We start from the raw sequence: 26,753 nt of genomic DNA on the forward strand, positions 1-26,753 counted from the left end.
ATTTGAAGCTTTTCATTTAGTAGAATTTGATTGCCAAGGACATTATCTCAAGTCATTGCAACCTTAACAGAGATTAAGTTGTCCCATCCATCGCCTAGCCTGGCAAGGAATTTAAAGGATATGCCTCTAAGAGAGAATTTTTAATATTTTATCCCACTATGCTTTCGAAGCATAACAACAAATTGTTTATGCCACATTTTATGTATATGAATGAAAAATGAAAAATCTTTCTTCCTGAAAACACTTTTTAAATTCTTAGGAAATAATTGAGACATTTTTAATCATGAGTTTGGTATGAACGAGTGGCTTTACTCTATATTCACACCTTTTAAAGTTGATATAAGAAAATGTTTTACTACTAATTTTTCTACTAATTTAGTACTAAATTCTCTCCTCCTTGAAACCTCTATGCAATGAGAAGGCAAGAATACATCTAGAATTATTCAAAATGTATTTCCACATTAGACATGTTGCAAACCCCACCCCCCAAAATCCCAAGAAAATAAAGAGAAAAAATGTACCAATCTGTGACAGTGTGAGAATAAAGGACTTCTTTATTCACAATAGGTGATACTATGGTAGAGGGGGGAGAGCCTGATGGTTATCCCACTTTTAGGCAATGTGGCCCTGAGACATGACCCCAATGCCTTTTTATTTGTTCTTTCTATTCTGAGTGTAGAAAAAGGTGTCTCTGACCTATGAGTTCAAGTCATGAGGCTTGTAGAGTCCAGGACTTCAGCCTGGATGTTAGAGCCAAAAAAGTCAAGGGTTTAGGATGCTAGTCCAGTGGGACACTGAATTTGAATTTAATGGAACTAAAGCTAAGCAGGAACTAAGTAAAGTTGTTAACTTAATTTCCTTGCCCTTCCTAAAATCAAAAGTGGCACAAGAAGAATTAGGGATCTGAAATACTAGAGAAAACGGTTGTATGTTTTTTGTTTGTTTGTTTGTTTGTTTGTTTGCTATATCTTTGCTATATATTTTTAAAAGTTTTTTTTTTTTTTTTTTTTTTTTTGCTGAGGCAATTGGGGTTAAGTGATTTGCTTAGGGTCACACAGCTAAGAAGTGTTAAGTGTCTGAGATCAGACTTGAAATCAGGTCCCCCTAACTTCAGGGCTGGTGCTCCATCCACTGTGCCACCTAGCTGCCCTGTATAAGTATTCTTTTATAAAAAGTTAATCTGATGTTAAGTTTGTTTATTATGACAATGCTAGTCCTTGGGTTCTTAAAACAGAGAAAACAAGTGGGGGACTTGAACCAATGGCAAAGAACAGAAATTCTCTCTACCTCCTCACAAAGAATCCTTGGGGATAGAGCAAATGTAACAACTTTACCTCAGAGATGTCAAATCCTTTTAACATTTATAAAAACATCCTTATATTCAGGAAACGTTTTGACTCTTATTGGTCATTCTGTTAAACTTTGTTTTGTTTATGCTATGGCTTTCATTTTTCAGATAAGAAAATCCTACAGGTTCCATTGAGGAAACCACAAAAGTGGTTGGGAGAATCTCTGTTCTCTTTCATTGGCTTAAGCCCAAAACTAATTATTTTCCCCAAATTTGAAGTACCCAATGTTGTGCACTGAGGTAAGAAAAAAGGCAAAATTCAGTCCCTCTTTTTAAGGTGTTCAATGGTATGTAGCATGGCAATTTATTGGTGTCTTGACATAATGAATTGCATAATTGGCTGTTCATTATGTATATATATAATATGTATACACATATAAAATATATACATGTCTATACACAATCTTTGGTTTTGTTTTTCTTTCCATTTATATTGTCATATTTATTCGTCCTCTCATCAATTCATAAGAATATCTACAAATTTATCTAATTTCTTTACAGAAATTTCTTAAGGAGCAAAAATATTTCATTATATTCACATGCCACAATTGTTTAACTAGACCCCAATTGATGATCAACTACTCAGAGTCTAGTTTTTTAGGCTCCAGCCACCACAAAAGCATATTTTCATAGAATATAATGGGAAATGTTCTCATAGAACATAATGGGGAAAAGTTTATTCACATAATTTTAGCAAATCTTTTCTATTTCCTTGAAAATGTTTTTTTTTTTTTTTCGTTCCCTTTAAGAAGTGTGCTACCACACTTGGATTCTAATATACTCCTAGAAGTGATTTAAGGGGAGGTAGAAAGGACCCTAACGTGAACAAAGATAGGAAAAACAGCTAGATTAGATCATGTATATAAATAAATCAGTGAGGGAGATGACACAGTTGTGAAGGTTTTGAAAAATAATACATGGAGAGCAACAGAAAAGCTTATGATGTGTCTGAGAAGGCTGCAACACATAGTCAATAAGGAACTCAGGTATATGAGCAAGAGATTGCGTGACAGGAGAAGGAAAGATGGACAGATGTCATTGCATGAACAAGAAACGGAAGTGGACAATCTGAGTATTCCAGTGGTACTTTCATAATGTTGAGAAGAAAGCTTCTCTACACTATGTTGTGTGAACCTGGGCAAACTTGGGAGAACATGAGTGAGGATTACAGCAGATAGACAGGCATGGATATGTTGTGATCCATATCAACAGATAGAATGCCTAAGCTGATTCATCTGAATATTTGAGTATATGATGAGACATTTCCTTCTATAGCTGACTTTCACTGAGATATTATCTACTTAGAAGGAGGATTTCTATGTTAAAGAGTCACTTTTAAAGCTTAATTCCAAATTCTTTTCCAGAACAGATGAACCTACTTCATAATTCCACTAGCAATATATCATTTAAAATCTGAATACAGATTGAAGTATAATTGTTTCACTTTGTTTTTCTTGCTTTTTTCTGCAACATGGCAAATATGGAAATATGTTTTGCATGATTTCACATGTATAATCAATATTAAATTGCTTGCTTTCTTACCATAGAAGAGGGACTGGAGTAAAAGAATTAAAAATCCCAAATTTAAAAATAAATAAATAATAAATTATTTTTTAAAAAGAAAAATGTATCAGTATGTTGATATTATCATAGACCTACCTAGTAGTTAGTCATAAATATTTCCATCTTTTGTTACCATTATCATTTGCAGAGTATAGGATAAAGATTTAGTTATTTTAATTTTAATTTCTCTATTTGGAACAATCTTCCATATAGTTACTAAAAATGTGCAAATCTTCCTTAGAGAATTGTTTGTTCTTAGACTCTTGTCTAAGTCTCTTAGTGGAATGAGGAATTCCAATTGAGGAATGAATAGATGAGAGATAATAATGTAGCCAGCCTACATTGCATTTTGAGGAATTAAAATATATTTCTGCTTCTAAAATGAGGATAGTTAGTGGTAAGTAGTCTTCTAGATGAGTGCATAAAGAAATGGAAAAATTATACTCCCATTTTTCCTTTCTAGGCCCCCAAACTACCTGTGAATTCAGTTATTTTTACTGACTTTCTTGCCTTTACATTTGATAGGTTTGTACCAATTCAGTATTTCTGGCTAAAATCATAATGCTTAAGTGAAACCCCCTTGATTAAATTCAGTTTTCCCTTTAAGAAACACTAAAGGACTGTACTATTTTACTAAATGAATACTTCCTTGTAAGGGTCAGAGGAGGAAGAGTCAAGTTCAGTGCAAACAAGAAGTAAACAGGTTTTGCCTGAGACCCCAGGAAGTGATTTGCTGTGAGAAAAACAGGGACTGAGCAGAAACTATACCTGCTATTGATGATAGCACCAATGATAATTTTGTGAAAACTTGTGGCCTTGCTTCTCTCTATATTAACAATAAGCATTTAATAAGCACGTACAATGTATTAGACTTTGTGCTAAGCATTAGGGATACCAATAATGGCAAAAGTAAATCCCTGCTGTAAATGCAGGGATTTTTCTAATAACCTGATCTGGATATACTCTCCATTAATTTCTTGAAATTCTTTAATCTATTTTTATTGTTAGCTTGTATAATGTTTTCCAGGAAAAGTCTTGTGTTTTATGATTTGTTGTGTACTTCTGCTTGTTAATGGAAAGCTAGATCATTTAATTTTTAGAGAATTCTAACATTCTGGGTAGTAGGATATGAATTTTATACTTGATTCATGCCCTTACCTTTAAAATATTAGTGATTCTTATTCTTTTACATTTTCTCTCCCATTCCTATGGCTATTCTTCCTAGCTCTAGTCTATCTTGTTGAAGATTCAGTGTGCAGCACTTTAAATCCTCTTCTAGGATAGATACAGACCAATTAAGGAGGACTTTCTTCATCTGAAGGACAAAGCTGCTTAAACAAGGTAATCTAAAGTCCTTTACAGATTTAAATCCTATGATTTTATAATCTTACTTGAGATTATTGACTGTCTTTTACTGCTTCTCCTTAATTCAGATTTACTTTGGTGGATATGTGGTAGCCATCATGGCACAATATTTCTGCCTGTTGACATTACTTAAGGCTATTATTGTTTTACTACTGCATTAAAGCTGTGATTTTATTGGTATAATGGAGATTTCAAAAAGGAAAATCCCTTCTACTGATGTTAACCTGCAGCTACTTTGTAATATACAGTCTCAGAGAACTGTCTCCATCACTTATAGGTGAATTGTCTTGCCCAGTGTCACTGATTCAATAATATGTGATGGAAGTGAGATTAGAACTCAGAACTTCCTGATTTTCTGCCTAGGTCTCTATTATACCATATTACTTCTCACCATCTATTTGCCATGTTCCTATCTATTAATTGTCCTAATGCTATAGATGAATTATTAGAGTTAAAGAAACTTGGCTGATTAAAAGGGGGAATGTGGAAAGATGGAGAATCTAAAATTGCACTAAAGTATTTGGGATACTCTAAATAATAAAAACAACTAATATTTATATTGTGATTTAAGATGTATAAAACATTTTCACATGTTACTTAATTTGAAATACAAAATGGTTATGTACTATAAAAAGTACAGATATTATCCCCACTCTATAGGCAAGGAAATTAAGGCCTAAATAAGTTAAAGAACTTGCTCAGGATTTTATTCAACTCAAACATTTATTAAGTGACTAGTAAGAGACATATGCTGAATCATACAAATTAGTTTTTTAATGCAAGATTCAATTTCATGTCTTCCTCTATTAGGTTATAATGTTGTGTTTGGGCGATTGTGCCAGCATGAACATGTGTCTATGAAACTAATGTTTACAATTGGAATGGGTAGTAGAAATTATTTAATCCAACATTATTTAACCTGATCATATACCAAAATAATAGCAATTAGGACTTGAATCCCGACTTCTTAGTCCAGTATTCTTACCCTAGTAGCATACATAAGACTATCATTCTTCCTTGGTTAAAGAAGGGAATTCTCAGAACTGATATTTGTTTTAGCAAAGAAAATTCCAAGAAACTATTTGATTGGTTTCCAGGTATTTAAAAATAGATTGTCTTTGCTTTATAAATGCAGTTTTTAAAGGAAAGCAAGAGAAATAGTAACCTCATCTAAAGAAAGGATACAGCACATTTATGTCAGAATTTGAGTATACTCTTAGAGTGGTCCTCAGACTTTTTAAATAGGGGGTCAGTTCACTGTCCCTCAGACTGTTGGAGGCCGGACTATAGTAAAACAAAAACTTACACTCTGTCTGTGCCCCTCAGCCTATTAGCCATAATCTGGCAGGCCGCATAAATGTCATCAGCTGGCCATAGTTTGAGAACCTCTGCGTCTACCACAATGTGAATGAACTGCCATCTTTACTCTTCTATTACAACTCTTTAAACATATCATTTTTGACAGTTATTGCTGACTTTCTGAAAATGATCCATGTTTCAAATGAAAAAAATATACTCACTTCATTCTCTTTTATACTTTAACTGATTTAAAAATGTATTAAGGGAAATAAACTAATGAAATGTGTCTATTTCTAATATGGGTACATTTGCCTAAAATTAACATTAAATATAAAAATCTGTTCAAAAAGATCTAAACAGAAAAAAAAACATTTATGGAACTATATTATTAAAATAACAAAGATTATGCAGATCAAATTTAGAAGTAAAATATTTTACTCCAGATTTGACAATAAATAAGATAATATTTTCTCTCAGTGAAGAGATATTACTTCTGTATTAATCTTTGCCAACAGCCACTATCCCCAAATACTTTGGAAATATAACTAACAATGCCAAATGATTTGTGACACATATTTACTTTAGTTTCTTCTTCTGGCTCTTTCTCTTCCCAATGTCATATTTCTTGCCATTCAACACTTGCCAGGCCTCCCTAGTTAAATTCTTCTATAATTCCAAACTCTGTGGGCTACCACAATGAGTATGTGAACCGGAACTGGTTTTTCACACATGCAATCTACTGATCCTACAGTGCCAGAGTGGATTCCAGCCCATCATCAGGGAAGTGTTAAGTTCCTTTTCCTTGGGCATATGACTGAGGGGGGAACAGGCCGGTGAATATGCCAAAATACCAAGTCACTACTGAGTGAACCATGGGACTTAAAGGAATCATTCTGGAATCTTCTTTTTTCCCTTGGACTCATTATCACGTTAAAAAAAAAAAAAAAAAGATACTTGCTGATGACAGTTTAGTAAGACATTTCTGAGGCCTACCTCAGAAAGCACAAATCAGGCAACAGTGTGAAAATGTGTCCATATAATTACTGAAATTATGCAAAAAAAGAGAGACAAAATATTACTTTGCCATATCACAGAAATGGCCAACATTCCTCTAAAGCTCTCTTTAAGGTAAGACCTCTCCTTTCACGTAAATCTAAAAAGCCCCAAGTACTTGGACTAGAACTTCAGATTACCTACTGCCCAACTAGCACTCTGAATAAATAAAGAGCAATAAAGCAGAGAAGAGCAAATCAGGAGATGAACAAAATGTTTTTCATAAAATAAGAAATGGGATGGGGGAATGAAGTATTATTAGATTTTTTATAAATGCATTTTAAAAAATCTATGTATACATGTACCAAATTTTGATATTCTTAAAAAACCATATAATTGTAAATAATTTTTCAAATGCTCATTTTTTTTAAAGCACCTGTGTGATATCTGGATCACAATGGAAACATTAACAATTTTGTTTGAATAACATCTATTTCTAAGCCTATTGTAGGAAAATTATTAATATTATTTATTGGTAATGAATCATCATGATTTTTGCCATATTGTCAATATCAAAGATCATGACTTAGAGAAATTTCTGCCCTCAGGTGCCACTCTCTGACTTGTAATTGCTTCTCCTGGAATATTATTTCAAGAAAGCTCTAGCCGAGCTTTATATCACCTCCTGCTGTCCAGTCACCTTTTCCATAGTCTCATCAACAACCTGGACAGTGATTGCAATCTTTTTTACTCACCCTTGCATCTTTCTGGAGCTGGAATCCATTCATGAAAAGTTGAACCATGATTAAAATCAATTCTGCCATTGCAGATGAGTTTTTGTCAGTTTACTCTGTATGACTTCACTCTTAACATTCCAGTAATTTTCAGAACCAAAGTGCTCCACAATTTGAATTGTTTCTCCATTAGAATGTAAGACCCTTGAGAACAAAGACTGCCTTTATTTTTGTGTTTATTTCCCTCTCACATAAATACTTTTTACTAATTCATTAATTAATTGGAACAAATAATAGCATAGCTATTTTTCTTTTACAAATAGGAAGTGGCCTGAGCAAATGGACATCATGTTTGTCAGAATATTACAGAAAAGAAAAGATATGAAAACTATCTGGGTCAGTTAATCTTCTAACTGTTCTTTGAGGACAAAGTTTAAAGGAAAAAATATTATATTTGGAGTCTGGTAATCAAAGCTTAACCCTCTGTTTAATACTAAATGTGTGACCTTGTACCTCTGTTTTTTCATGTGTTAAAAAAGAATGAGAATAATAATAATTATATTACCTGCTTCACAAGGCTATTATAAGGAAAATTACTTGTAGATTGTAAAGTGTTATGTAAATGTGATATATTCTCTATACCACCATCTAGGAGAATTTTAGCTTATAAACAAATAAAGAAGCCAGAAGAGAATCTTAGATTATGTATATAAATAATGTAGCTTGATTTTTAAAATGGATCTATTGGCTTTTGTTTTGTAAATTGTTATTTTAAATCCAACATAGAAACTTGATAGTTTGGTGAATTATCTTTAAAAAATGAAGAGTCCTTCTCTGAACAAACTAATCATCCCTGATTTATTTATTCTTGTGAATTTACTTTTTTTCCTTTATTCATTTTATTTAAAGTAAATTTATGATAAAAAATAGTGGGGTTTTCTTCTTTAAATTATAAGACAACAGTTTCCTTTCCAGCTGGATGTCTATGTTAAATGTAGTCAAGGTCAGACTTGTAACATAAATCTTAACTTTTCTTTCAACACCTCCCATTAGGTATCCTGCTAAGACCCAAGCCTACCACCCTGCTATGCAAATCTTCCATATCCAATTTGGGAATGGCATTTCTCATGGAATCTCTGGCCAGTTCATTGGACAGAACAGGGGACTATTCTCTGAACTCTGTCAGCGACCAGTGGTGTCTGTATCCATTTAACTTCAAGCATTTAAAAACTGTAAGAATTGGCAGACTACTAGAAGAAACTCCGTTTCAGGAAGACCACCTGGGTGTAAGAATATGTGCAGGACATCCTGCTCTCATAACAGAAACAAGGTCAGAAAAGAGAAAGAGGTTATCAGAGCCTTCCAGAAAAAAGGTCTAAAGTTTCTTTCAGAATCAAGTCCTTTAATTTTTTTTTAATGTTTAAGACTATGGAATTGAGCTAAAGAAAGTACCCTTTTGTTAGGCAGTTTATGTAATGATGGAAATTATTTTTCCATTATTAGATTTGTCTATCTTCTTAAATATAATAATAACATTTTGTACACGTTAGGTTTACTCTCTTCCCCTTCCTTTCTATTGATCTTGGCTAGGATTATTTTTAATAAAATCTTTTGCTCTAAGGTATAAATGGTCCTTCCCCCCCCCCAATATAGTTGCATGGTCTCACCTTCTTGAAGTCACAGTCCTTTTCTAAAATGAAGGATAAACAAAAACAAAGGTCTAGCGTTGTGAAGATATGAGTTTAAATTCAAATTCAAACCCTTACTAGTTGTGTGTTACTAAGCAAATCTTAATCTCTCTTTGCCTTAATTTCCTCAAGCATAAATAATAGCACCTATCTTGCACCATTGCTGTGAGAATCAAATGAAAGATTTGGTTTAAAAAAAAACAACAAAACCAAATGCTTAGCACAATGCCTCTCCCCCTGCCCCTTCCTTTTTTCTCCCCATTGTTCCCCTTCTTCCTATTACATTGATTACATTGAACATGCCCAACTCTTACATCATTATTGCAATGAACAATATGACTATATTATCTTAAAATCATATTCCCAAAATTTACAATCACAAAGCCATAAAGAATATTTAACATTCTTCAAATAAGTTGCTTCATAGGAAATTAAGCTTTGTATCAAAGGATAAAGTGATCTTGCTCGAGTCATATTGGAGGTTTTTCCCCCCCTTACATACAGTAAAAACAAAAAGTAAAATAGAAAACATTTAAAACCCTTCTTCAGATAGTAAACATGACCAAAAAATTTTCCATATAATAAATGAAGGGACTTTTTAATTTCAGAATTTTTTAGTTGTTTTTTATTTGTGTCTGATTCTTCATGACACTTTTTTGTGTTTTCTTAGCAAAGATACTGGAATGGTTTGCCATTTCTTTTCCCAGCTGATTTCACAGATAAGGAAACTGAGGCAAACCAGTGTTAAATGATTTGCCCTGAGTCACACAGCTAATAAATGATAAGATTTAAGTTCAGGTCTTTTTGACTCCACATGCTACTTAGCTGTCTCCAATTTGAGATTTTAGGTCATATTTATTTTTACTTAATGTTTTGCCTAATTAATTTTATTTATGATATAGTCATAAAAGCACCTCTGTCCAGATATTTTCTCAAAATTTCTTAGACAAACTTCTTGCAGACATCCAAATATCCAAACAGTTAATATAGCTATATTATCTCTTTCAGCTATAATCATCCTTGACACCACCGCAACAAGAATGAATACTTATTAATTGTGCTTTTTAATGTTCATTATAGCCATGATCATGAAATTATCTTCCTTTTCTATCTTTGTCTTTCTTTCTGTTTTTTTCTTTCTTTCTTTGTTTCTCCCTCCCTCCCTCCCTCCCTCCCTCCCTCCCTCCCTGCCTCCTTCCTTCCTTCCTTCCTTCCTTCCTTCCTTCCTTCCTTCCTTCCTTCCTTCCTTCCTTCCTTCCTTCCTTCCTTCCTTCCTTCCTTCCTTCCTTCCTTCCTGTTTCTGTGTGTCTGTTTATTTTATCTATCTTTTTATCAGTGTATAAACTTAAGTTTTGTATATGCATAAACAGTTTTTGATGTACCAAGAACAAACTTAAAAAAAAAAAACAACTTAATCTTGGATCTTGGGCGCTATTCATTCTCTCCATCCTTCTTGTTTAGAATCTTTGGTGGTTCTCCATGGCTTATTTAATATAAGTACCTTAGCCTAGCATTTAAATACCATGTAGTATGGTTCCCTTTACTGCTGTAACTTTATTTCAAAATATTTTCCTTTACAACTCTAAATCCTATGAAAGATCTGTGAAAGTTTCTGATTCCCAATCCAATGAGCAAATATATTAAAGCCAACTAGGAAAAAAGATAGTTTAGATATATTAAAAATTATCAGATTAATTGCTTTAATGTTTTTGAGAAGACAATTGTATTGAATTAATATATATGCTATTCACAAATTTTGAGAGGTCAGATGAATGTGACAGTCATTTAGTCTTTATGACAAGTCCTTTATGATCATAAACTAATCCCACCATTATATATATGAGGAAAATGAGGAAAAGAAGTAAATCGACTGGCCTAAAATTACATAGAAAGTTAATAGTAAAATCAGGATTCAAACTCAAGTCTTCTACCTCCAAGTCCAATATTCTTCCCAACAATACCATCTGTATTTATCTAAAAATAATTAAGTGTAGATGTATGACATAAAATTGGCAAAGATAACAAAGGAAGGGAATAATCAATTTAGGTGGAGTTGCAGAAAAAAATGCACACACAGACACTAAAAATGAACTTTGAACTGATTCAACCATTCTGGGAAGCAATTTGAAATTATGCCAAGAAAAGGACAAAAATATCTACATCTTCTGACCCAGAGATTCTACTGCTAAACATGTTACTCCCCAAAAGATCAAGGATATGAAAAGTCTCATATACATCAAAATATTTATAGCAGAATTTACTATAAATGCAAAAACTGAAAACAAAGTAAATACCCATTAACTGGAGAATTGTTAGCCAAATATGATGGAATTTTGCTGTATCAAAGAAAATAATGAATATTAAAAATACAAAAAGTAAATACAGAAAGACTTAACCAAATTGATGAAAAATTAGAACCAGGAAAATGAGATAAATATCACAATATAAATATTAAAAACTCCAACAAAATGAAATTTAATCCTTTAATGATAAGCTTAGCTCCAAAGGGGAAAAAATAAGAAAATGTACCTCTCTCACTCTTTGCAGTGGTGGGGGACCATAGATGTAGGATACTATCTACAATATAACACAATTAATGTGCTGTTAGTTTTGATAAACTATTTTTTCCTCTTTCTTTTTCATTGCTGTTCAAAGGATGAGAAAGTAATTATTCAGAAGTAATTAGATGATTTGAAATAATTGAGAGTGATTTTTTTCAAAACAAAAGTAAGGAAAAACTGGGTAACTATTTTGAAGCCCAATCACCTTAAGAATAACTTCTACCATGTATTAATACGGTTAAGTTGGTAATGGAACCTACATTTAGATAGACAATGGTGCTAGGTTCTAGGGAAACTCTCTAAAAAACAAAATGTGCATAAGGTTACCAGAAATTGACTATACATTACTTTCTTAAAATTTTTATTTTAAAAAGGAATTCAATTCTGTTGTTATTGTTAGAAAATTAAATACCAGTGTGTGCAGTTGAGTGGAGGAAACATGAAATCACAGTGAGAGAGTTAGAGATTTTTTTGTGTAGTTTAGCAAATTGCTTAACTTTTTCAGGCCTGCTTCTCCCAGCTGCAAAAATACAGTGGCTCTAAGGAAATGTGTTAAGATTAATGAGATTAAGAGCTGAAGCCAAATGGGCAAAAAGTGCTGTAGTTATATTAAAAATATTTAGATTCATTAATGTTTTTAAGACAATGGCATTGGAATTAAATCCAACTATTATCTACAATTTTTGAGAAAAGTTTAGGGCAAGATGACATTCATTCTCACCTCCCAATGACTAACCTTAAAAAAGAATTTAAAGTCCTGCCTTTCATGGATTTATTTTTGGCTCATCACAGTCAATTTTGGTCATTTGTGAACTCTGATTTTCCTCATTCCCAAATACTAAGGAACTCACAGTGATAATGAACTTCCAGTTAAAAATTCACAAATATATTTCTTAATAGCAAACAAAAGTCAATGAAAAGCTAAACAAAGATCATTTGATCACTGAAAACAAGGCTCAAGTTCTAACTGAGTCTTTGTGTGCATCTGAGCATTTCCCCTTTCTCTACAAGATGGATAGATCTGCTCTCATGTTTAGGTGGTTCTTTTGATCCACCCTAGGAACTTCGCATGAAATCTCTGTTTCTCAGAAACGATGAATGTAGTCATTATTCATTACTTAGGAAGTGTGTGTCATGTTGTAGCTTGCTTTCATGCATCTCCATCAAGTTTGTTTCCCCACTTACATCTACTTCCTAATCCACCCATCTGTCAGTAAATCCCATTAAGAGAACATTTTGTATATGGCCTAATTTGGCCATTTGATTTTTTTGAATATAAGAAGCTGCACTGTCACAGTGTTACCTGGATAAAAAATGGAATGAGAAAAATTCACTACTTCAAAAGCAAAACAAAACAAATACAAAACTATCAGTAAACCTGGAGATGCTAAAGTGATCATTAGTGTTTTAATATCATATAGAATAATACTTTCAATAAATGTAGACACTTTCATTTATATAGTTTAACTTTTTTTTTTAAACATTTTGGTTGTTCCTGAATTATCTGCCAACTTATTTCATGGATCAAAGAATTAACAGTAAGTATCATCCAGATATCAAGATATCACCTAGAAGACCAAGGTGACTATGAGCAGTCCACAAGATATTACAAATGACAACCTCAAAAAACAGCTATCAAAGATGATATCCTTTAAAGGGGCCTATTGCATGTGGTACAATGGATATTGTGCTGAACTGGAACCAGGAAAGCCTCAGGTCAAATCTGGCCTCTTATATTAATGGTTGTATAATTCTAACCCATTTCTTAGTCTCTCTCTGTCTCAGTTTTCTTCTCTGTAAAATAGAACAAAAATACCACCTATCTCTTAGAGTTATTGTGATGACAAAATAAGATGATATTTGTAAAACACTTTGCAAAACCTCATAGTGCTATATAAATGCTACCTATTATAATAATAACAGTGATGATGATGATGATGATGATAAAATATATGATATAAAAAAAGATGGTCTGGTCACATATCAATAACTAAAGTAGTCAGCCCTATAGGCTCAACTCTTAATCATCCACTCAATGTCTTTTCTCCCAGAAATTGAGGAAGGCCTGCAGAACATTGGGTGAACCATCTGTGATGAATTAATGGTAGGATATGGACAGGAATCCCAAAGGATGAGCAAGCAGGATGGGTTACAGACTACCTCCCTGGAAGGAACAGAAAAGTTGATAAAATAGCATCCATTTGATAATTTAAAGATTGTTAACTATTAGAAGATGGTGATATTTTGTTTTCATTTATCTATTCATGTATTTTTTGCTGAGGCAATTGGGACTAAGTGACTTGCCCAAGGTCACACAGCTAGGAAGTGATAAGTGTCTGAGACGAGATTTGAACTCAGGTCCTCCTGAGCCTCCTGGTTTCAGACACTTACCACTTCCTAGCTGGTGCTCTATCCACTGTGCCACCTAGCTGCCCCCTGGTGATATTATGTTTTAATATAGAACCTAGCTCAGGTACATATTCAAAGAATACTTCAACACATGTTTTGAGTTGATGAAAATAGTTGTTTAAATTCATAATTTTTTAAAAATGCAAATGTATAAAGTAATAATCCCTTTACTAGAATGGCTACTAAAAAGCTGTACCTGCAAAAGAAAAGCATTTTCTACTTATTATGTATTGTTTGGAAAAAATACTGCTGTCACAACACATGGTCCTTATTTATATGTCAAGCAAAAAAGCAGGCCTGAGAACATTTGGAACAAAATAATAGTCTATTCTGCAAACATCTAGGAGCAGTTTGTTTGATGTCAAGACAAAGTCAGCACAAGTCATTTCTGGGCCACTGCAGAAATGTATTATTTTACCTTCTTCATTTTCTTTTTTGGTCAGATAAAGGATTTTTAAAATTCCTCAGTTTAGGATCCTGGGTCATGTTTAGTATCCTCAGGGTCCATGTGATTTGATTGCACTCAGAATGATGCAAAATGGAGGCACAGATTGCACAGGAACAGCAACTCTGTTCTATCCAAAATCAGACTAGTTTCTTCAAAAATAAATTGCTATTCTTTTTTCATCTCCCCCCTCTAAAAGTCTTTCTTACTTCCTTCCTCTTCTTTCTTTCTTCCTTCCTCCCTCCTTCCTTGCATTCCTCCTTCTCTCCCCTCCTTCCCCTCTCTCTTTCCCTCCTTCCATTCCTTCTATTCCTTCCTTCCTTCTTTCCTTTCTCCCTTCCCCCTTTCTCTTTTTCCATTCCTTCTTCTTTCTTCCTTCCTCCCTCTCTTTCTTCCTCTTCCTTCCTTCCTCTCTCCCTCCCTCCCTCTTTTTCTTCCTCTTCCTTCCTTTTTTCCTTCTTTCCTTCCTCCCTCCTCCCTCCCTCCCTGTTTCCCTTCCTCCCTTCTTTCTTTTGTCTAGAATATCCTTTCTATTGTTGGGCCAACACAAGTATTTCATTTTGTTCTATCCAAGTTAGAGGGAATAGAGTCACGTCATAACAGTATAGGTGGTTCTAAGAACTGAAAACCATCTTCAGAAGTCTTAAGGTCAATTTTGGGAAATGTACAAGCATCCCTATTGGATTAATAGACTTACTCTGCCACCTGGGGAGAGGTGACCTGATCAAAAATCATTATCAGAAAGAGTTGGTTAAATTAAGTCAAGTCAGCAAGTATTTGTTAATTGTCTATTTTGTCCCAGACAGTTGGATGCTATTGCTAATCTTGAGGATGTTCTGAATTGAACCCTAAAATGCCAGGGGTCAGTGTAGATTCTACTTCACTGCCTTTTGCTATATTTGGCTGTACCCAACTCTGGCTACAATGGCAGATGTTGGACGTTGTTTTGTTTGACAGACTAAAAAAAGTCACATTAGTAAATATGACAAGGCCTTTCTCTTAATTCTCCTCCCCCCCCCCAAATCTAATAATTAGCCAAGTTTTGTGGATTCTACTTCCACAGCATCTTTGCCATTTGGCCTCTTCTCTGTACTCACAAAGCATCTATCTTCATCTGGAAAACTCATCTACTCTTCCTCAATTCTATAATAATTTGTATCTCTGATTCTAAGAGTCATAAAAAAAGACCTGACCTTGATAGTCCCATACTCAAAAACCTTCTGTGTCTTCCTTTTAATTTCCAGGAGAGAAAAATTTTCATATTGGAATTGAAAGCCCACCACAAGCTAGCTTTCATCTATTTTCATATTTCTCTTGTACTCTCCATTCCAAGTCAAACTAGTCTACTAAGTGTTTCTTTCTACATTGTTCTATCTCCCACTTTCATGCCTTAATACAAATGGTTCCTTTCCCAGGTATGGATTATACTCTATCTTTACTTCCATCTTGAAGAATCTCTTGCTTATTTCAAAGCACAATTCAGGTATTACTCCCCTATAAGTCCTTTTATGATTTCTCACATGTACATGTGTACATGTTATAATCCCAATACAGTGGACCATAGGCTTCTAGAGGACAGGGACTGTTTTATTTATTTGTTTTTGTATTGCCAGGGCCTAGCAATTGTCTTTTACAAAATAGATGCTTAATAAATATTTGTTTAATTGAATCCATCATGTCTAAATTGGTACTTTAATATTAAGACAAATGTTTTCCTTAAGTATGGTTACTTGTCTCCACTGATGTAAATCTCAACTTATTTCAACATTGAGCTGCTTTGTTTGAAAAAAATTCAGAGCACTATATATTGTATTACTATTAAAATTAACTTAAAATATCTTACCCTCAATTTCTTTCAATATTACTTGAAGAACCTTGGTTTCATGTGAGTACTCTTTAGTAATACTAACTTCCTAAGATCCTTATCATGTTTTAGCACTTTGGTTACTATAATTCTAGTACTTACATTTTCCCAAAAGATATACTCTTTCCTAGTATAGAGAGAAAATCCAATTTATTCCTTATATAATAGGTTTCCTTTTTCTTCCCTTCCCTGAATTGTATTAATCAATCTAACAAAATATGTTTTTTTTTTCTTTTTCATTTTTTTAATTTAATTTTTGTTTTATTTTATAATTATAACTTTTTTTTTTGACAGTACATATGCATGGGTAATTTTTTACAACATTATCCCTTGCACTTACTTCTATTCAGATTTTTTCCCTTTCTCCCCCAACCCCCTCCCCCAGATGGCAGGCAGTCTTATACATGTTAAATATATTACAGTATATTCTAGATACAATATATGTGTGTAGAACCGAATTTCTTGTTGCACAGGAAGAATTGGATTCAGAAGGTAAAAATAACAGTTTACACTCATTTCCCATTGTTCCTTTTCTGGATGTAGCTGATTCTGTCCATCATTAATCAATTGGAATTGGATTAGCTCTTCTCTAATTTGAAGATATCCACTTCCATCAGCATACATCCTCGTACAGTATCATTGTTGAAGTGTATAATGATCTTCTGGTTCTGCTCGTTTCACTTAGCATCAGTTGATGTAAGTCTCTCCAAGCTTCTCTGTATTCCTCCTGTTGGTCATTTCTTACAGAACAATAATATTCCATAACATTCATATACCATAATTTACCCAACCATTCTCCAATTGATGGACATCCATTCATCTTCCAGCTTCTAGCCACTATGACAAGGGCTGCCACAAACATTATGGCACATACAGGTCCCTTTCCCTTCTTTAGTATTTCCTTGGGATATAAGCCCAATAGTAGTATGGCTGGGTCAAAGGGTATGCACATTTTGATAACTTTTTGGGCATAATTCCAGATTGCTCTCCAGAATGGTTGGATTCTTTCACAACTCCACCAACAATGCATCAGTGTCCCAGTTTTCCCACAGCCCCTCCAACATTCATCGTTATTTGTTCCTGTCATCTTAGCCAATCTGACAGGTGTGTAATGATACCTCAGAGTTGTCTTAATTTGCATTTCTCTGATCAATAGTGATTTGGAACACTCTTTCATATGAGTGGAAATAGTTTTAATTTCATCATCTGAAAATTGTCTGTTCATATCCTTTGACCATTTATCAATTGGAGAATGGCTTGATTTCTTATAAATTAAAGTCAATTCTCTGTATATTTTGGAGATGAGGCCTTTATCAGAACCTTTAACTGTAAAAATGTTTTCCCAATTTGTTACTTCCCTTCTAATCTTGTTTGCATTAGTTTTGTTTGGGCAGAAACTTTTTAATTTGGTGTAATCAAAATGTTCTATTTTGTGCTCAATAATGGTCTCTAGTTCTCCCTTGGACACAAACTCCTTCCTCCTCCACAAGTCTGAGAGGTAAACCATCCTATGTTCCTCCAATTTATTTATGATTTCGTTCTTTATGCCTAAATCTTGGACCCATTTTGATCTAATCTTAGTATGTGGTGTTAAATGTGGGTCCCTGCCTAGTTTCTGCCATACTAATTTCCAGTTTTCCCAGCAGTTTTTGTCAAATAATGAATTCTTATCCCAAAAGTTGGGATCTTTGGATTTGTCAAACACTAGATTGCTATTTTTATTCACTATCTTGCCCTGTGAACCTAACCTATGCCACTGATCAACTAGTCTATTTCTTAGCCAATACCAAATGGTTTTGGTGACTGTTGCTTTATAATATAGTTCTAGATCAGGTACAGCTAGACCACCTTCACTTAATTTTTTTTTCATTACTTCCCTTGAAATTCTCGACCTTTTGTTGTTTCATATGAATTCTGTTGTTATTTTTTCTAGGTTATTTAAATAGTTTATTGGAAGTCTGATTGGTATAGCACTAAATAAATAGATTAGTTTAGGGAGTATTGTCATCTTAATTATATTCGCTCGGCCTATCCAAGAACACTGAATGTGTTTCCAATTATTTAAATCTGACTTTATTTTTGTGGCAAGTGTTTTGTAATTTTGCTGATATAATTCCTGACTCTCCTTTGGTAGATATATTCCCAAATATTTTATACTATCGACCGTTATTTTGAATGGAATTTCTCTTTGTATCTCTTGCTCTTGGATTGTGTTGGTAATGTATAAAAATGCTGAGGATTTATGTGGATTTATTTTGTATCCTGCAACTTTGCTAAAATTCTGAATTATTTCTAATAGCTTTTTAGCAGAGTCTTTGGGATTCTCTAAGTATACCATCATGTCATCTGCAAAAAGTGATAACTTGATTTCCTCATTTCCTACTCTAATTCCTTGGATCTCTTTCTCGGCTCTTATTGCCAAGGCTAGAGTTTCTAGTACTATATTGAATAGTAATGGTGATAGTGGGCAACCTTGTTTCACTCCTGATCTTATAGGGAAAGGTTCTAGTTTATCGCCATTACATATGATGTTTACTGAAGGTTTTAAATATATGCTCCTTATTATTTTAAGGAATAGTCCATTTATTCCTATACTCTCAAGCGTTTTTAGTAGGAATGGATGTTGGATTTTTATCAAATGCTTTTTCTGCATCTATTGAGATGATCATATGGTTTTTATTAATTTGATTATTAATATGGTCAATTATACTAATAGTTTTCCTAATATTAAACCAGCCCTGCATTCCTGGTATAAATCCCACTTGGTCATAGTGTATTATCCTGGGGATGATTTTCTGAAGTCTATTTGCTAATAACTTATTTAAGATTTTAGCATCAATATTCATTAAGGAAATTGGTCTATAGTTTTCTTTCTCAGTTTTCGATCTACCTGGTTTAGGTATCAGTACCATGTCTGTGTCATAGAAGGAATTTGGTAGGACTCCTTCAATCCCTATTTTTTCAAATAGTTTACATAGTATTGGATTTAGTTGTTCTTTAAATGTTTGGTAGAATTCACATGTAAATCCATCTGGTCCTGGGGACTTTTTCTTAGGAAGTTGGTTAATAGCTTGGTCTATTTCTTTTTCTGAGATGGGACTATTTAGACTACTTACTTCTTCCTCTGTTAATCTGGGCAAGCTATATTTTTGAAGGTATTCTTCCATTTCATTTAAGTTATAGAATTTATTGGCATAAAGTTGAGCAAAGTAGCTCCTAACTATTGTTCTAATTTCCTTTTCATTAGTGGTGAGTTCTCCCTTTGCATTTTCAAGACTAACGATTTGCTTTTTCTCTTTCCTTTTTTTTAAATCAGATTTACTAAGGGTTTGTCTATTTTGTTGGTTTTTTCATAGAATCACCTCTTAGTTTTATTAATTATTTCAATAGTTTTTTTACTTTCAATTTTATTAATCTCACCTTTTATTTTTTGAATTTCAAGTTTTGTGTTTGTCTGGGGGTTTTTAATTTGTTCCTTTTCTAGCAATTTTAGTTGTAAGCCCAATTCATTGGCCCTCTCTTTTTCTATTTTATGCAAGTAGGCCTGTAGAGATATAAAATTTCCCCTTATTACTGCTTTGGCTGTATCCCACACATTTTGGTATGATGTCTCATTATTGTCATTTTCTTAGGTGAAGTTATTAATTATGTCTATGATTTGCTGTTTTATCCAATCATTCTTTAGTATAAGATTATTTAGTTTCCAATTATTTTTTGGTCTATTTTCCCCTGGCTTTTTATTAAATGTAATTTTGATTGCATTATGGTCTGAAAAGGATGCATTTACTATTTCTGCCTTACTGCATTTGATTTTGAGGTTTTTATGCCCTAGTATATGATCAATTTTTGTATAGGTTCCATGAACTGCTGAGAAGAAAGTATATTCCTTTCTGTCTCCATTTAGCTTTCGCCAAAGATCTATCATATCAAACTTTTCTAGTATTCTATTTACCTCTTTGACTTCTTTCTTATTTATTTTGTGGTTTGATTTATCTAATTCTGAGAGTGCAAGGTTGAGATCTCCCACTATTATAGTTTTGCTATCTATTTCCTCTTGCAGTTCTCTTAATTTCTCTTTTAAGAATTTAGATGCTGCACCACTTGGTGCATATATGTTTAATATTGCTACTGCTTCATTATTGATTCTGCCCTTTAGCAGGATATAATGCCCTTCCTTATCTCTTTTAATTAGATCAATTTTTGTTTTTGCTTGATCTGAGATGAGGATGGCTACTCCTGCTTTTTTGGTTTTGCCTGAAGCATAATAGATTCTGCTCCACCCTTTTACTTTTAGTTTGAATGTCTCACCCTATTTCAGGTGTGTTTCCTGTAAACAACATATAGTAGGATTCTGACTTTTAATCCAGTCTGCTAACTGCTCCCTCTTTATGAGGCAGTTTGCCCCATTCACATTTATGGTTAGAATGACTAATTCTATATTGCTTGCCATCCTACTAACCCCTGCTTATGCTTTTCCCCTTTCCTTCCCTCTTACCCCCCTACCCAGTATTAAGCTTGTGCACACCACTTGCTTTTCACAGCCCTCCCTTTTTAGGATCCCTCCCCCACTTTAAAGATCCTTCCCTTATTTTACCCCTTTTCCTCAAAATTTCTGTATTCCCTTCCCCTTAGCTTACTCCTTCCCTTTCACTTTTCAATGAAGTGGAAGAAGTTTCACCATAAATCCAATATGTCTATTGATACACACTATGTTCATCTCCCTCCTTTCTTTCTCTCAGATATAATAGGTTACCTTTGCCTCTTCATGAGATGTAGTACCACCACTTTATACTTTTTTATGATATAATTTCCTTTCCACCTCTAGTTTCTAAGACAAATTGTACATATGTTCTTTACATATTTTTTTGGCAGAAGTATAGTTCTCAAGATTTCTTTTTACCTTTTTAGAAATCTCTTGAGTTCTGTATTTGAAGATCAAACCTTTTATGTAGGTCTGGTTTTTTCATCAAAAATAGATGGAATTAATTTATTTCGTTAAATGTCCATCTTCTTCCCTGGAAAATGATGCTCATTCTTGCTGGGTAAGTTATTCTTGGCTGCATACCAAGTTCCTTAGCCTTTTGGAATATCATGTTCCAGGCCCTTCGTTCTTTTAATGTGGACGCTGCTAGATCCTGGGTTATCCTTATTGTGGATCCTCCATATCTGAATTGCTTTTTTCTAGCAGCTTCCAATATCTTTTCCTTTGTCTGATGGTTCTTGAACTTGGTCACTATATTTCTTGGCGTTTTGATTTTAGGGTCCCTTTCCAGTAGGTGATCGATGAATTTTTTCAATGTCTATTTTACCCTCTGTTTCCAGAACGTCTGGGCAGTTCTCTTTGATGATTTCCTCGAAAATGTGTCCAAGCTCTTTTTTTTCTCACATTTTTCAGGGAGTCCAATTATTCTCAAGTTGTCTCTCCTGGATCTGTTTTCCAGGTCTGTTGTCTTTTTAGTAAGGTACTTGAAATTCTTTTCAATTGTTTCATTTCTCTGGTTTTGCTTGACTACCTCTTGGTTTCTCCTTGAGTCATTCATTTCTACTTGTTTGAGTCTAATTTTCAATGATGTATTTTCTTCACTCATTTTTTTTTATATCTCTTTGTAATTATCCAATTGAGTTTTTATCTTCTATGGATTTTTTTTCCATTTTATCCATTTTATTTTTTAGAGAGCTGTTTTCTTTTTCCAGCTCACTAATCCTGTTTTCCTTGGAGTTGTTTACTTTTTCCAGCTCACTAATCTTGTTTCTCAATGATTTGATTTCTTTATCCATTCTGTCTTTGAATGCATGGAATGACTTCTCCAGGCTCTCTTGCCAAGCTTCCCTTTCCTTTTCCCATTTCTCTTCCAGCTCTCTTGTGGGAGCCTTTTTGATTTCCTCTAGGAGATTCTTTTGTATTGAGGAGCAGCTCATATCCCTCTTAGGGGATTTATCTGGGGACAGTCTGTTTTTAGTCTCCTCGTTGTTTGAAGTCTGCTCTCTCTCCATACAAAAGCTGTCTTAGAGCCCTTTTGAATTTTTTGTTCATTTTGTCAGAGTAGGAATTGAAGAAAACAAACTGACAAGAGAAACAATTGGTCTGTTTTGCGGGGGATGGGGCTAGATGGTATTAATGGGCTTCCTCTACAGACTAGGGGTAGGGCAGCAGCGCTCTGAGGCTCTGAGAACGCACTGAATCAATCCAGGTGGGGGTTGGGGGTGGCCGGGTTCTGAGAGACGCTGGCTTTCAGGGGTTTTAATCTTCACCTCTGGTGTTTACACCCTCTCTGCTGATCCTAGCTTGCTGCCAAGACGGAGTATCCACACTGGGGAAAAAGTCTTTTTGCAGAAACGGCAGAGATTGTACTCCTCCCCCTCTGGTCTGAGCTGTGTGAGCTGCCTGTCTCGCTCTGGCTTGCCTGCCCTCAGTCTGCGCCCAGTCTGATTGACCCTCCCCCGAGCAAACACAGAACAGACCTTTTCTGGCGACTTTCAAGGATGTCTTCTCTTGGTGATTATTTGTGGATTTCTTTCTGGGTCAAGCATTAAGTCTGAGGCTTGTCATGAAGTAAGTTCTGAGAGAAAACGAGGAGCTCAAGCTGTCTGCCTCCACGCCGCCATCTTGGCCGGAAGTCCCAAAATATGTTTTAAAAATGAATATAATATTGTTCACTCTGGTCCCTTTAAAATGTAGACACCTCTTTGGTCAAGAGGAGGAAATTGTGATTGACCAAATAAGAAAGCTAACCATTCTGTGAAGTGATTAAAGAAACTTCAGAAGCATACCAATCCATCCATGAAATTCAAGAACTACATAAGGAGGGAGAGCCTTTATCTCGGGGTTTGAAGAATGAGTTCAGAGGGACTATTACACCAACCTTGTTCCCTAGCCATTTTATCAAAGAGATTTATCAAAGAGATACCAGACAATAAATTAGGAGGATGTCCTAAAAATAAACAAAATACAAATATATAGAATAATATAGAAATAAATTGTACCATAAGGAAGGAAACAATTTTAATAAGCAGATTCTTTATGAATGTTTAGAAGAATTTTTAAATTTCATAAACAAGATTATCTATTCTCTTGGATCTTAGTTATGGATTTGAGAGGACATCCAATAATCAAGATTTTTGAGTTGATTCCTTGTTCACACATTTTTTCCTACACATGTACTTCCATATAATTTTCTCGGAGTTTGATCCCAATATTCCCATGAACATACGGGGCATATTCATTGGAAAGCTTATCCCAGATCTTTAGGAGAATTTGCATCTTCACATATTATCTCAGCAGGTACTCTGTTTCTGAGATAATGGAATTGAGCTACGTAATTATAATTAAGAAACATAACAATGACTGTACTCACAGACCCTCAGAGTGATTTTCAAAAATCAAAGGATCATATTAGTGGCTGTTTTCTGAACACTTTGCCCATCAATGAATATAGGAGTTGGGAGAGTAGCCCTGGAGGGGCTAATCTATAGAACAAGACATGAAAAATAAGGTAATGAAGCCAAATTAGTCATGCATTTTATATTTCTTTGGTAATAATTTAATTCTTTTCTCATTTATTTGATTCACATAGTTATTAATGAGAACAATAAGGCAGAGTAGATTAGTGGATAGTAAGCTGATCTTAAAGTTAATAAAACTTGACTTTCTTAAGTTCTGTATCTGATACATATTGACTGTGTGACCTTGGAAATATATCACTTCTTTTCCCAATGCCCCAGGCCACAAAATCATAGTTTACAATATAGAAAGAACAACATTAGTAAAGAGCCTTGGTATTCCCTCTACCAATGAAAAAATCAGACTCATCCAAAAAGAATGTACTGGATTATAATAACATTATAAGAAATTAAAAATATGAAGAATTTACAAAAATATAGGAAGATTTGTTTGAAGAGATATAGAACAAAGGAAATTGTACTATAAAAACAAAATTAATAATGATAATAAAAACATAAATAAGAACATTTAAAGGCACTGTAACTCAGATCAAAGAAAATGGATGATGCTAATTCTGAGAGATTAAAATTAAAGCACATGACTTTTGGGTCATATGACTTACAAAATGAAAGGCTACATATTTTCCCCAATATTCATGACTTCCCAAATCTTTCCAAAGTTGGAATTATGCACAAAGAAAAGCAAACTTAACTGCATAGTCTAAGACAGCAAGAATTTAAATGAGATTACAACCCAATGAACTAGTATGAGAAATCTAATTTTTAACTACTAACTCACTCAGCATTTTCCTCCTAACTTCTCACTATATGAGCAGGATTACACAAGTCAGTCTATAGACTTGTTACAGAACTGAATTTTACCTATTACTTCTCTTAGTGCCACAGAAAAGTAAAAGGCAGGAAGGAGAGTTGTGGCTGGGAAAGCAGCATGGAATACTCTGTACTGGTGCAGAGCTCAGCCAAAAAACTAAAGAACATAAACTGGAGCAAGACACTTCATTGAGCCTTGCAAAGAACCCAGCATTCAACTAAGGCCTGCTCTGTCTCCCTAGAAGTCAACTTGGGGCAGAAACTAAGTGGGGTGAGAGTGGGGTCAGAGAAGGAGGCTGATACAACTTTGAGGTTTAGTTTCAAGGGAGCCAGAAAGCAAACAGTAGTAGAAAAATAAGGAAAAAGAGACTGAAATTACCAAAAATCTTTTGAGGAAGAAAACTTAAAGACTTTCATGTAGCAAAATAAAATGTAACTTCCTAAAACCCCAAACAGAATAAGATTTAGAATAATAAAATTTAGGTTAGAGAAAGTCTTTATAGATCAACATCTCTATTTCTTTCTTCATTCTTTCAATATTCCAAGTTGGAATCACCTACTTAATCCCTGAATCATCTCTTTCCTTCCCTGAGCATATCCAATCAGTGGCCAGATAGTGCAACTTTTACTTCTGAATTGTCAAACTCTGCCTGCTGTGAGAGATCCTTAAAATGGATAAGCTTTATGGAAACCAGATTAAAATGCAATTGGGAAAAGTTTAACAAAATAAATAAAAATATAATACGATATAGATACTTTGTCATTTTCTAATCCAACAGGTTGTCAACAGTGATTCCCTTCTATTTGAGTTTGATACTTCTGCAATATATTTTCTGTAATCACACAGCTGCTACCTGAGGTTCAGTGCATCATCATTCTTTTACTTGGAATCGTCATTGGTCTCTTTATCTCAGGTCTCTCTCTGCTACCAAAGTGTTTTTTATTCAAGTGTTCTGATCATGTCAGTCCTCCATTCAAAATCTCTAGTGATTTGAAAAACTCTATTTCTTCTATGATAAAATAAAAATACCTATGTTTCACTTTTGAAACCTTTTACAACCTGGTCTCCAAACATCTTTTCTGCCTCATTGGACATTACCTCCTCCATCTTACATACCATACTCCAATTTTCCGTCTCTTTTATCTTTGTACTAGCCATAATCCATGCCTGGAATGCACTCTTGTCTTATTTCTGCCTCATGAATTACTTCCTTGACTCCAAGTACCACTTTTGGTATGAAACTTTCATTGTTTTTCCTGGTTCCTAACTGCTAATGCTTTTCCTCCTAAACGCCTATGTATTTATTGCTATTTATCCTCTATTCTCTATGTACTTATCTCCCTTCTCATAACAAGAACTTACAAATATGGATTGTTCCACCTTATTTGTATCCTCACTGTTTACCTCTGTGATTGTCAAATGGCAGAACCACTATTGTCTGATTGATGGACATATCTAATCTCCTTTTCCATATTTCTTTTATTAATGAAAACATTGATATTAGTTAATGACAAAGCAAGAATTAGAATTCAGTTGTCCTATTTCCCTCCCATATTTCAACATCACTACTTCTAAAGATCTGGGCAAGAGCTTGAATTTAGCATTTATTAAACTGAACTGTGTGTGTGGAGTTAAAAAAAAAAAAAAAAAAAAAAGAAAGAAAGAAAAGAAAGCAAGTCCTTGCCACTATGACATATGTGAAGTAGGAATGACAAGTGACATGAACAACCTGCTGTAAAGTCTTTCTGGGACACAGAAGCTGTCCTATGTTTCCTGCTGGATGAACTGTTTATATTTAAGGGCATGGCCTTATCATTAGAAATTCCTTTAACAGAACTTCCTCTATAAATAACTGATTTCTTTCCTGTCCTAATCTATTTGGCAGTTTGTGGTTTTATAACCTGTCGTGGCTTTCAAAATTAAAGGAGTTGTCAGATTACAAAATACCCTGTAATAGAAAAATCTCTAAAAATAAATGTTGAGCAAGCATGTACCATTTTACTTTTGAAATAGACTAATGAGATGAGCAAGATGAAATGGGGTACCAGAAGCATCTCTTTACTGTTCAAACTTTATTTCCTGTTTCTTCTTATTTATTTCCTCTTGATTTATGTGACTCTATTTTCAATGACTACCTAATTACCAATTACAATTAGGAGAAAATTACTTAGCTCCTCTATTCTACTCTCATTAAAAGAAGAAAGATTATTTT

At 34.0% G+C, this 26,753-nt stretch overlaps 1 protein-coding gene and 2 long non-coding RNA genes across 4 annotated transcripts in view; 2 read left to right on the forward strand and 1 right to left on the reverse strand.

The window, feature by feature from the left end:
• Positions 1-4,255, forward strand: part of LOC141550951 (uncharacterized) — a 33,143-nt gene extending 28,888 nt beyond the window's left edge. The window contains exon 5 of the long non-coding RNA XR_012484737.1: positions 4,137-4,255. This is a non-coding gene — a long non-coding RNA (uncharacterized LOC141550951). The remainder of the gene's footprint in view (positions 1-4,136) is intronic.
• Positions 1-26,753, reverse strand: part of ADGRV1 (adhesion G protein-coupled receptor V1) — a 710,827-nt gene that overhangs the window by 214,554 nt on the left and 469,520 nt on the right. The window lies entirely within an intron of this gene.
• LOC141550952 (uncharacterized) lies at positions 7,622-8,924 on the forward strand. The gene is made up of 2 exons (XR_012484738.1): positions 7,622-7,698; positions 8,356-8,924. It is a non-coding gene; the product is annotated as an uncharacterized LOC141550952 (long non-coding RNA).

This window comes from Sminthopsis crassicaudata, chromosome 1, assembly GCF_048593235.1.
Source record: "Sminthopsis crassicaudata isolate SCR6 chromosome 1, ASM4859323v1, whole genome shotgun sequence".
NCBI lineage: Eukaryota > Metazoa > Chordata > Mammalia > Dasyuromorphia > Dasyuridae > Sminthopsis > Sminthopsis crassicaudata.